The sequence below is a fragment of the Mixophyes fleayi genome, chromosome 1 (assembly GCF_038048845.1).
Source record: "Mixophyes fleayi isolate aMixFle1 chromosome 1, aMixFle1.hap1, whole genome shotgun sequence".
Lineage (NCBI taxonomy): Eukaryota > Metazoa > Chordata > Amphibia > Anura > Limnodynastidae > Mixophyes > Mixophyes fleayi.
This window is the reverse complement of record NC_134402.1, coordinates 4,169,082-4,181,295: the sequence shown is the minus strand read 5'-3', so window position 1 is coordinate 4,181,295 and position 12,214 is coordinate 4,169,082.

Below are 12,214 nucleotides of genomic sequence, written 5' to 3'. Positions count from 1 at the left end.
CTCCTATTGCGTTTAGAGGGGGCATTTGAGATAAAGAAAGGGGACTGTGGCAAGGGAAGCCTAGCTGGTCCCCAGTAATGCAACAGACAGGGTGACATAGGAGGTCACAGGTTCTATTGGAGTTTAATCAGAGCTGTAATTTTATTTACTGTATTCCTGTGATACTGTATATTACATTGCATTTTATCTATCAATATACCACATTGAAACAAACTTTATTATCTCACTTAGATTGGTCGTTACATATAACAATTACTCAGTTCTGCATCTACACAAACATATATCCCAAAAGTGTTCTGCTGAAATATTAAAGAATTATGATAAAACATTAATGTGAATCATATGACGGCACACGCAGTGAGTGACCCATCAAACCTTCATGCACTACAAACCCCATAATGTCCTCTGATTATAATCTCATTATTTAAATAATCTCCTTTATTAAATAGTACCCTTTATATCCCAGAAATAAAGAACAAATGGTGACAATGCTACAAAAGAATATAATTATACAGAATTGGACACATTGTAACATGTAAAATAGGGACATTTGCAGGTAAAAATCTTTAATTCCTTGGACTGTTGCTGTGGATGGAATCACATTGTAAAAACTGAGCATCAATTTATCTTATCACGTAAGGAAATGTTAATGTGATGCCCGTTTGTAAAGCATTTTAATCAGTAACATTCTGAAATCCTGCTCCTGTAGCACAAGGAAAATATATCCAAAAACATTTGATAATTTTACACCCGTTTTTGACATTTTACTTTTAGTAGAAGTGTAGGATTTTGAAATTGGTAAAGAGCCGTATAAATTACACTGGTCATCAAGGGTTTTGTTAGATGGATAATTTTGACTGATTTTTACGTATTTTCTTGTGTTGATTCCAAAAATGAGGTCAGAATTGTTTTTTAAAACCAATTTTTTTCAAAACAATCTGGTATGTAAGTATTTTTACATTTTTTAAAAATGATTTATTTTTGGTTTATGATTTTCATAAGAATCAGTTATGTATATATAAGCAGAAAATAAAGTAGATAACTGTGCTGCGTATATGATAAACTGTATGAGTCACTCCTTCATTTTCATTTTCAGTTTATATTGTTACTGTGCATACTGCCACAAAAGTTTTGTTACGTGTGTGGAGAAAAGAAGACACATTAATCCTTTGGTAAGCAGATCGTATGGGCTCTAGTTTGGGTGAAAATTGGAGAACAGGACAAATCTTGGGCCCCTCATATCTATTGTTCTTCGTGTGTAGCTTTGCTTAATAGTTGGCTGAATGGTAAATCTCATCACATGCCATTTGCAGTTCCCATGGTATGGAGACAACCGAAGGACCAGTCCACAAACTGTTATTTTTGTATCTCAAAAATCAGTGGAATCACAAGCACGTTTAAGGATTCAGTTAAATATCCTGATATTACTTCGGCCATCAGACCTGTTCCTCACAGTGCAGAGCCACCAACTCCAGGGCCACCAGCAGCATGGAGCTTAGATTCAGAAGATGTTGGTGACGCAGTTTCCTAGATTAATTGAAGCAAAAATCAAAAAGGGTAAATTTATTGGACCACAAATACAAGAGTTCATGAAGGAGAATGATTTTGTAAGAAGCTTGAATGAGTCTGTGTCACAATCCGCTCCCCGGGTATCTCCACCCGAGCCTCAAGACACTGACTGTCACTTTAAACCTCTTCTTGGTACAGGCTGTCAGCCATGGTTTGCACCTGTGATTACTTCACCTGTGTTTTTAGTCAGTTCTGCCATTGGTCAGTCCACCTTTATAAGGCTCCTCCTTTCACCTAATCATTGCTGTTTCTTCAAGTCTACACCTGACCGGGTTCAGCTGCCTCTTCCCATTATTATCTATGCTGTTACCTGCTCTGCCTGCACCGCTGACTGCTACTGACTCGTTCCACATCCCTGTGGTAAGCTGTGGCTCATCGTTTGGTGCATATCTGGATTCCGCTGATCTCTGCTCATCTATTCCACTCATTTGTGGTAATCGATATCAACGCCCGCTATCTACTCTGCCTGCACCGCTGACTACTGCTGGCTCATTACTGGTTGTTGCTGTGATCATCTCTTGCTATTTACTCTGCATACATCGCAGTCCTCTGCTAATCCCATCCACAGCCATGTGGTGATAGTTGTGGCTCATCATCTGCAGTATACTCAGCAGTCCATTGAACTTTACATTTATATTCCACCTTAGTGGTACTTGCTGTAATGAACGCTCATTCTGTCTGCACTGCTGAACTCCGCTGACTGTTCCTACCCTCCTGTATAACAGCCGTGGCTCATCATCTGCAGTATACTCAGTACTCCATTGAACCTTGTATTTATGTTCCACTTTTAAGTGGTAATTGCTATTATTTATCATTTGATATCTGAACGGTATCTCTCTGTATGCTGTTTAGTTCTGTTTTCTCATCTGTCTCATTGGAAACTTCCCTGGAGGGCCGCGAACTGCAGGGTGGAAGCTGCTGGAGTCCAAATTCTCTTGCGGGAATCCCTGTTGAATACCTCCCATCCTGTTAGACTCCGCGCCTCTAGGGAAGTCTAGTCAATACCAGTTGAGACAGCAGGATCTCTCTCATTTCTTCGTTACCGACCTTCCTTTACTGAGTGGAAGGTCGGTAACGAAGTCCATACTGATATGAGTCCAGGGTTTAGTGGGTATGGACAAAGGTTGTAATAGACCCAAAGAACCTGCCCGGGGACTTTTATGTTGAGCACATACGTTACAGGCGGCTACAAAATCCTAGACGTCTGGTCGATGAGTGGGCCACCAATAGGAGCGGGATACCAGCTCATAGGTTTTAAGAAAGCCAGCGTGTCTAGAGAACCTGGAGACATGAAACCAGCGGAGCAGCTTCTTCCGAAGAGAGATGGGAACAAATGCCTTCCCAGGAGGAGGAGAATTGGTAGCAGTTAGTTCTAACAAACATTTAGGATCCAAGATGGGACGACTGAGGGGTAGATCAGAGTTCAGGTCAGAGTTGAAGGAGGTTAAAACGAGAGAAAAACAGTGACCAATGGGCCTGGCGAGGGTTGAGGTACTGGGCAGATTGTAGATATAATAGATTCTTATGATCGGTATGTTATGCACGTTTTGTCACTATCCAATAACGATTGTCGAATCTCGATTTGTGTTTCCAACGCACAAAGATATTTATTATCCAAAAGTAGCAGAATAATTCAAGCAAAATAAAATAAGTACAGCCATTACTTATCGCAGGCGCCCTGGATCCAGTGAACAGTCATTCAGGTCTGAAGTCTATGGTCAAAGAAGACTGGTCACTAGATCAAGAGCTCCCACTGATATGTAATCAGAAATACAGTAAAACAATGCAGATGATGTGGCTTGCTTCTATTGGCCAGGTTTCAGGAAGGTCCAGGATGTTGCAGATTATAGGCCAGTTCAAACCAAAATATCCAAAGGTGGGGGTCATCTCTCCAGGGGATGGGCTCCGACTTTCCCGCCAAGAATCCAGTTTCAACTAGTCTATTAGCATTTTATAGTTAGTATCTCTTTAAACATTTATTCCCTAACATCGCTAACTAAAGTATCCAATGTGCGATCTCTTCGGCGAAAGAACCGGACAGCTGCTGGTGAATAGGGGATTAAAATGATACCAGACATGTCACATTTCGTATAACCTGAACCTTATGTTTTACTAACATGCATATAACTTATAATATTAAACATAAATACTACAATATTTTGACATAAATAACTATGTGCTGCAACTACAATTAATGTGTACTAATTACAAATGTGTGTGTTTGTGCGGTGTGTAAAAGTGAGAAAACTGTTATTGCCACGTGTTGCGGCTGGATACGCCCTTCCACGCCGTAGCGTGCTCTACGCATATTTTCAGACAAAGACAACCAAGTTTGCTTGATATTAATTGAAATTACTTTATCCAATTTGCTGACTTCGACAGGTAAATATGGTGACCACATGCTGAGCCTCCTCCAAAAGGTAGCGCCATTCCGAAAGAGCCAACTTCATGGCCAACAGCTCCCTGTCCCCAATCGTATAGTTCTGCTCCGTGGGTAGAAACTTGCAGTAGAAGAAGGCACAAGGAAGAAGTCTGTTAGGTGGATACTTCTGGGCGAGCACTGCTCCTACTCCAATGGCGGAGGCATCCACTTCTAGGAAGAAGGGTTGCAAGAGGTTGGGTTGTCTGAGGATGAGTGCAGAAGAGAAGGCCAGTTTCAAAAACGTAAATGCCTCCACGGCCTCCTTCGTCCAATCCTTGCTATTGGCCCCTTTTTTAGTGAGAGCTGTAATGGGGTGACAATAGTGGAATAACCCTGAATAAACTGTCTGTAGTAGTTAGAAAAACATAAGAAGCGTTGCACCGCTTCAAGCGTGGCCAGACGTTGCCAATCCAGGATCACCTGAACTTTCTCAAGGTCCATCTGGAGCCCAGAACCGGAGATGATATATCCTAGAAATGGCATGGAAGAGGCTTCAAAGGAGCACTTCTCTAATTTACAATACAGTCGATTCTTCCGTAGTCTGGACAGGACCTCAATGACATGTTTGTGATGTGAATGAATATCCTGGGAGAAGATGTGGATGTCGTCCAGGTAGACCACCACATATGAGTAGAGCAGGTCTCTGAAGATTTCGTTACTGAAACTTTGGAAGACAGCTGGGGCATTACAAAGTCCGAAGTGCATAACTAAGTACTTGTAATGAACGTCACGGGTATTGAATGCTGTCTTCCATTCGTCTCCGGAGCGTATGTGGATAATGTTGTAGGCCACTCGTAGATCCAGCTTAAAGAAGACTTTGGCCCCCTTGATGCAGTCAAACAACTCGGTAATGAGAGTATGTAATGCGACTGTATTAAGACCTCAGTAATCAATACAGGGGCGGAGAGATTCGTCCATCTTCTTGACAAAAAAGAAACCCACTCCGGCTGGAGAGACAGACGACCTGATAAAGCCCCGTAGGAGATTTTCCTTGACGTATACTGACATCGCAGACGTCTCTGGCTGGAAGAGTGGAAAGATTCGTCCTCTGGGAGGGTTCTTTGCCTGGGAGCAATTCTATAGGACAATCCCACTGGGGGGGGGGGGCGAAAGTTCAGCCTGGACCTTATCGAATACATCTGCAAAATCCTGCGATTGAGGAGGTAACCCCAGAAGGAAAGTTTTAGTAGAGGAGGATACAATTCGTACCGGTTTGAATTGAGTTAGGCAACTGGACCGACAATGAGATCCCCAGGCCAGAACTTCAGAGGTATTCCAATCCAATTTAGGGGAATGTACACATAGCCAAGGAAGACCCAGGATGACAGGAGTGGTGGAGATTGGTAAAAGAGAAAAATGTGATTACTTCGGAGTGGAGAACACCAATACGGACAGTGAGTGGCTTAGATTGGTAGCGAACCACAGTTCCAGGGAGTTGGGAACCATCAATGGCAGTGATGGTAACAGGTGCCTCTAAGGGTAAGATAGGGATAGAACATTGAGACTCTAGAGACCAGGAAATAAAATTCCCCACAGCACCCGAATCCACTAGTGCTTGTGAGAATTTTTGGAAAAATCCCGTAACAAGGAGACTGTGAGAAAACAGGTGGAAGGTGGGGAGGTTTTATATGTCCCCAATCTGACCTCCCCGGAGCAGACTAGGGCCTGGCATTTCCCGACCTTCTGGGACAGGAATTCAGAAAGTGGCCCGGCTCGCCACAATAAATACATAACTTGTTAAGGCGTCTCCTATCCCTTTCCTTGGGTGTTAACCGGGTCCTCCCGATCTGCATAGGCTTCTCAGGAGTGGGAGTGGTAGAATGGGGACAAAGAGCCGAGTTGAAGGATGGGCGGTTGGGATGTTCTTTGTCCACCGACCTTTCGCGGAAGCGAAGGTTCACTTTATTGCAAAGAGAGATTATGGCATCCAGAGTGGTAGGAAGTTCTTGGGATGCCAGTACATCCTTAATCCTGTCCGAGGTGTCATTATTCCGAGTTAGTTCTGACGAGAGAGTACGAAACTCTATGACATACTGGGCAACTGAATGAGAACCTTGACGAAGCCTGAGAATGCTGGCAGAGCCTGAGGAAACTTGTCCGGGCTCGTCAAAGATCCGTCGGAAGGTAGTTATGAAAACTGTGTAGTTACTGAGTATAGGATCTTCTCGCTCCCAAAGCAGAAAAACCCAGGCCAGGGCCTTACCAGACAACAAAGAGATGATATAGGCTATTTTGGACCTATCGGAAGGAAAATTTTGGGGCTGTAATTCAAACTGAATGGAGCATTGGTTAAGGAAACCACAACAGAGTTTAGGGTCACCATCAAATTTTGCAGGTGTGGGCAGTTTAAGAGAGGAAGGCGAACTCTCTGAGTAGAGCGCTGGTCTAGAGGAGAGGTGAAATCCTCTATAATGTGCAGAAACTAACGGAAAACCATATATACTGTGCAGAGACTAAAAGTAAATCTTATATACTATGCAGAGACTAAGGGGAAATCCTATATAATGCGCAGGGACTAAGGAGAAATCATATGTACAGAGACTAAGAGCTAGATTTACTAAGCTGCGGGTTTGAAAAAGTGGGGATGTTGCCTATAGCAACCAATCAGATTCTAGCTGTCATTTTGTAGAAGGTAATAAATAAATGAAAGCTAGAATCTGATTGGTTGCTATTGGCAAAATCCCCACTTTTTCAAACCCGCAGTTTAGTAAATCTAGCCCTAAGGGTAAATTCTATATATACTGTGCAGAGACTAAGGGGAAATCCTATATACTGTGTATAGAATAATAGGGAATTCTATATACTGTGCGGAGACAAAGAGGAAATCCTATATATTGTGCAGAGAGTATGGGTAAATCCTATAAACTATGCAGAGACCATTAGGAAATCCTCTATACTGTGCAGAGACTAATGGGAAATTCTATATACTGTGCAGAGACTAAGGGCAAATACTATATACTGTGCGGGGTCTAAGGGGAAATACTATATCATTTACAAAGACTAAGGGAAAATCCTATATACTGTGCAGAGACTAAAATAAAATCCTATATACTGTGCAGGGACTAAAGGGAGATAATATGCAGAGACTAGGAGGAAATCATATGTACTGTGAAGAGACTAAGGCAAAATCTATTTAATGTGCAGAGACTAAGAGAAAATATATATACTGTGCAGAGACTAAGGGGAAATCCTTACTCATGTGCAGAGACTAAGTAGAAATAATATATGCTGTGCAGAGATTAAGGGGAAATTCTATATACTGTACAGAGACTAAGGGTAAATCCTATATACTATGCAGAGACAAAGGGTAAATCCTATATACCATGCAGAGACTAAGGGCAAATCCTATATACTGTACAGAGACTATTAGGAAATCCTATATACTGTGCAGAGACTAAGGGGGAATTCTATATACTGTGCAGAGTCCTTCTGGCTTCTGACCCCTGGCTTGTCTGATCCTCCTTTTGTCTGATTCTCTTTTGAATCCTCAAGTGCCTCATGTCTCCTGGTTAACCTGGACATCTGTATTACCTGTGCCTGCAGATTATCGTTACCACTTGATATCCAGCTTCCAAGTTTCCCATCTTATCAGGACATCCGTGCTACCTTTACTTACAGACTATCGCTATTACCTGGTAACCCTGTCTCTATGTGCCTGCACTTCACCTGTAATATCTGTAATCCACTGTTTATCTTGGAAAACCAGAGTCTACAGCTTTTCTGTTTTATCTGGCAAACCAGGCATCTTGTATCTACAATCCAGAGTATAACTTGGTATACCAGAGTCACCAGCTTCCCAGCCTGACCTGGTTACTCTGTCTAACCCATACCTGCAGTTCACCAGTGATATTCATAATAAGTATCGTGTGCTAACAGTTGTAAAGTACTCAAACTAGGAAAGGCAGGGTGTTGCGAAGTTGGTACTTGTCTGATCCCAGTTATGTTAGGTTGTTTCTCCATTGAGTACGTTGACAATCGCGTGTTATTGTTCAGTGGTACTCAGTGACGTGGAGTTGAGGGGACGTACCTGTGGAGCTGGCCAATTGTGTGCTGCCTAAGAAATGGCCGGTTGTTGCGGCAAGGTATATTATGCATAATATATATGGTGCATACGCAACGGCGTACTGCGACAAATGGGTCAAGATGACCCGGGAGTGTGTGAGACCTTTCCCAAACATCGTTAGGTTCAAGTCAGAGGTGTTAAATAATGTTAAATAATGTTAGAGATAAAGTGCGGTTGATTAAATCAACAAAAATGAGAATTGAGCATGATGACTGTTTAAAATTGTGGCAATGAGAAGGGTACACGTGCCAAGGGAGCGCGTGCTCAGCGGAAGTAAGCGTTCCGCAAAGCGCGCACACAATGGAAGTGAGCGTTGCAAAGCGTGGAGAACTGAGCGCATGCGCGCCCCCGGCTGAAAAATGCGGTTGGAGTGGTATGTACAGCCGATACCAAAAAATTTGAAAAATGTAATGAGTAATTTGTATGATGTATTAAGTTATGATGAGAGTAATGTTTCAGAAGAAAATGTACCCACTGCCATTTCAGCCATTGCCCATGCCAGTAACATGCAGGAAGCATCACACGGACAAGGAAAAGGAACGGTCCCACCAGCAAGGGCAGCGGCTGGAATTGGTGAGAATAATATAGAAATTAATGGAAAGAGGGACATTCATTGTATTGCACCAGTAATTCCAGCAAGTAGTCCAAAATGTAGTGATTTGGTAGGTTTACACCCTGTCCGCACAACAGCAGTTCCCAATGGGAAGGCGGACAAAAATGGTTTAGTTCCCATAAAACATGAAGTAATGCATTTTTCATGGACTAGGACTGAACTGTTTTCAATTATGTCTGATTTCCCTGATCCTAGGAAAGATTTGGCCAGAAATGTATTAGACATTTAGGTAATGCACATGAGCCTACTAATAAATATTGGCGAGTGGTGTTTTGAGCTTGTCTTCCTCTCGATACTGATATACAAAAGTTCATTAAGGATTGTATGTTGGAGGAGGATAAATCCTTAACCGAGGATGATAATCAGGACAATATTAGACGTATCATCACACAGTTGGCCATATATTTTCCAGTGATAGTGGACTGGAGTAAATTTTAACTATCAAACAAAAAAGTAGTGAGATTGCAGCTGACTATTTTGCTAGGGCTCTGGCAGCCATGACTAAGTGCACAGGGACACCAGATATAAAGGAAAATGTGGAACACAGGAAGGTGACTGTTGCTGTACTAATGGATGGTCTCAGGGAGGATCTAAAGACCAGGATACAAACCTCATTGCCTTATTGGAGAGGTCTCACGGTAAATGAAATTAGAGAGTCTGCCGTGGAACATGATAAAAACATATGTAAAAGGGAAAAGGCGCAGAGTGATAGGCTAATGATGGTGAGTATCCAGGCTTTAGAAAGATTACATTCACAACCTCAGATTTATAAAACCCACTATAAGGGACGAAAGAAATAGAAATCTTTGAAGTGTTCTAACTGCCTTAAAAGGGGACACCTGAGGAAAGATTGTAAAGAGAATATATAAGAGCGAAAGCTAGGAGATTAGGACCAGGCAAGGCAAATGCTAATCAGTTGTAAGTATCATTGTGCAGGTTTAGAATGAAATTGAGTTAAAAATATACTTTGTTGTCATTGCTTGTTTGTTTTATGGTGTCTTGTGTTTACTTTCCTGATCACTGGCCAATGGTAAGGAGTGGAAATGTTTGTTTCCTTTGTTGTTTAAGAATAACTATCTTGCTTTTTTTCCTTTTTTTCATAGATAAGGACAAAACAAAAGTCTTTACTTCCCTTGTCAGTATCTCATTTTTTTCTTGTAAAGAGGATACGAAAACACGTACACATGGTCTCATTCATGGGGCTAAGACGGAGTCAGAGATACACACACTAGATTGACATAAGTCACAGAAGCAGCTAGGAGTTTGTTTTATGTGTATAGAAGCTGCTGATTCTAAGCAGAAAGTTTTTTTGTTGTGGAAATATGATTCATGTTTTATAGATTGCATATCTGCCATTTTGTCTCCTGTGCAAAGTGTGCCTTTATATATTTGCAAAAAGGGTGGAGATCGCTGGAGGTTAGACATATAGATATGCATCCCTGTGTAGAACATTGGAGTAGGATTTTTGCCACAAGACCTGACATAAGTGAAACCCGAGAAAATGTGAAATTTTCTTATTTTTATATTTTTCACTGTTAGACAGACATGTACTGGATACTGTTATATTTGAAAAAAAAGTGTTATAGAAATAGACCCTTTTACCCTTCTCACTTAGCCAAGTAGCTGAACATGTGTGATTGAAAATGGCATGTGAGTTGGCAGAGGGAAAATCAGTTGACATACATTGGTCTTCAACATTTTTCTAGTCTAGGGAGCGACGTTGAGGCGACTGAAGAGCTTTTATAGCAATGCCAGTAAATAAAGTAGGACATTAGATGGAGGACTTGAGACAGTGACACAGTTACCAACTGAAGTAGCTGTTAGTAAAGTCAACACTTACACACGACTGTACATGACTGTCACAGCAGGTTGGACATGGCTGTCAAATAGACAGCAGGGTTTTAAGTGACAGCTGGCAAATCTATGTTTTGTTTTGTTTTTCGTTGTATTGTTTTAAATTGTGTACACACACACACACACACATGCACACAAACTAGTTAATATATGAGATTTGTGTTACCTGAAGAATAAACAGTCTGGAATTTGAAGGGAGGTGGTCAGGAGTCTTCTGGACCCTGGAGAGATGGACAAGGTAGACCAGTAGCTCCCAGAGTGTATCTTCCAGACCCAGCGGAGGCAGCACATGGTCTGGCTCAGCTGGGTACAGAAGATATGTGCAAGCTGGTAAGATTATATTGGGGTGCACCAGACATTTCTTCTCAAGCTAGTAGGAAGGCAATGTCCTGTCTTGATTGAGAGAATGTCAGGAAGATGATACCAATAGAGCCATCCCATACCCTCCTACAGATGGCTTTTCTCCAGGTAAAACAAATCCACGTCATCCAATTACCACCTTGCAGGATCCTCAAATATGCACTGGTGTACCGATGAAATATATCTGGGTAAAGGTGTATTGAAATGTTGTTAATGTATTGCTGTATCATACTCAGGAATTTTGTTATTCAATGTGATATCTCTAGAGTTATAAAAGGTGATTGGGGTTTTCCTGTTATTGGTAATAACTGTATAATGTATGAGCAGTGATAGTGAGTTACATACTTTAAATTAGCCACAAACCAGTGTGAAAATAAAGTAATGGTACTAGCTAGAACGAATTGAATAGAATGAGGGTTGAAACTTGATTGGAGTGGCTGATAGCTTTGGCCACTAGTCCTCCCCACTATCAAGATCACACCTAAGCTGCCTCTTAACCTGTTGTCTTTTGAAATCTTTTTGACTTTTTCTTGTGATGAGTTTGTAACGGAGAGGCTGTTCTAGAACTTAGAGAGGAAAAGTAAACAGTGAGACAGCAACCGAGAACGTTCAAAACACTGTCTCCTGAGGTATTACACTAACTGTCAGGATGTTGGACCGGGAGAGTAAGTTGTGGAGCTGTAATTTTCTATGCTCAGGTTGTTTGACAGACAGGTACCAAGTGTTGACGACAAGCATCACGTCCTTAGGGGTAGAAGAGAGACACCGGTACCCATTCCATCCACTGCAGAGGAGCCAACACCCAGAGAAGGTTCCAATTACACTCGTGAATCTGTTCTGGGAGACCCCAATTGCAGTCAACAACACCTGAGCCAAGGACTTTGCAAAGACAGTTGTCCAGCATGAAGTAGTAGTTTTTCCTGTTCTGTGTTTCTCTCATTCTCTTTTCAGGACAGTCAATTCTTTCAATTGTAAACAGGTGACAGAGGCTGGTTCAGGTAGTGATATTGAGGAGTTGGGGATGAAGGAGAAGTTGGTAGAACAATTGGGCCAGCCAATTACTCTATTCAATTCAGGGGTAAAGGAAAATTTGGAAACCTTGGAGCTTGGAGAAAGTGCGAGGGGCTATTGTCTGAGGATTATTGTGTCCGTAAGTACGTTGACCCCATAGTTGAAGAGAGGTAAATCCAGCAATGCCAGTCCAGTAATATTCAGACTTGAGCAGGCATCCTTGAGAATGATTATCATTCTTGGGTGGGTAAGGTTGTAGACCAAACAGTGCTGGGTGTGCTCTCACGTGCCTCGGAGACTATATCAAGTAGGACTAGTTCTC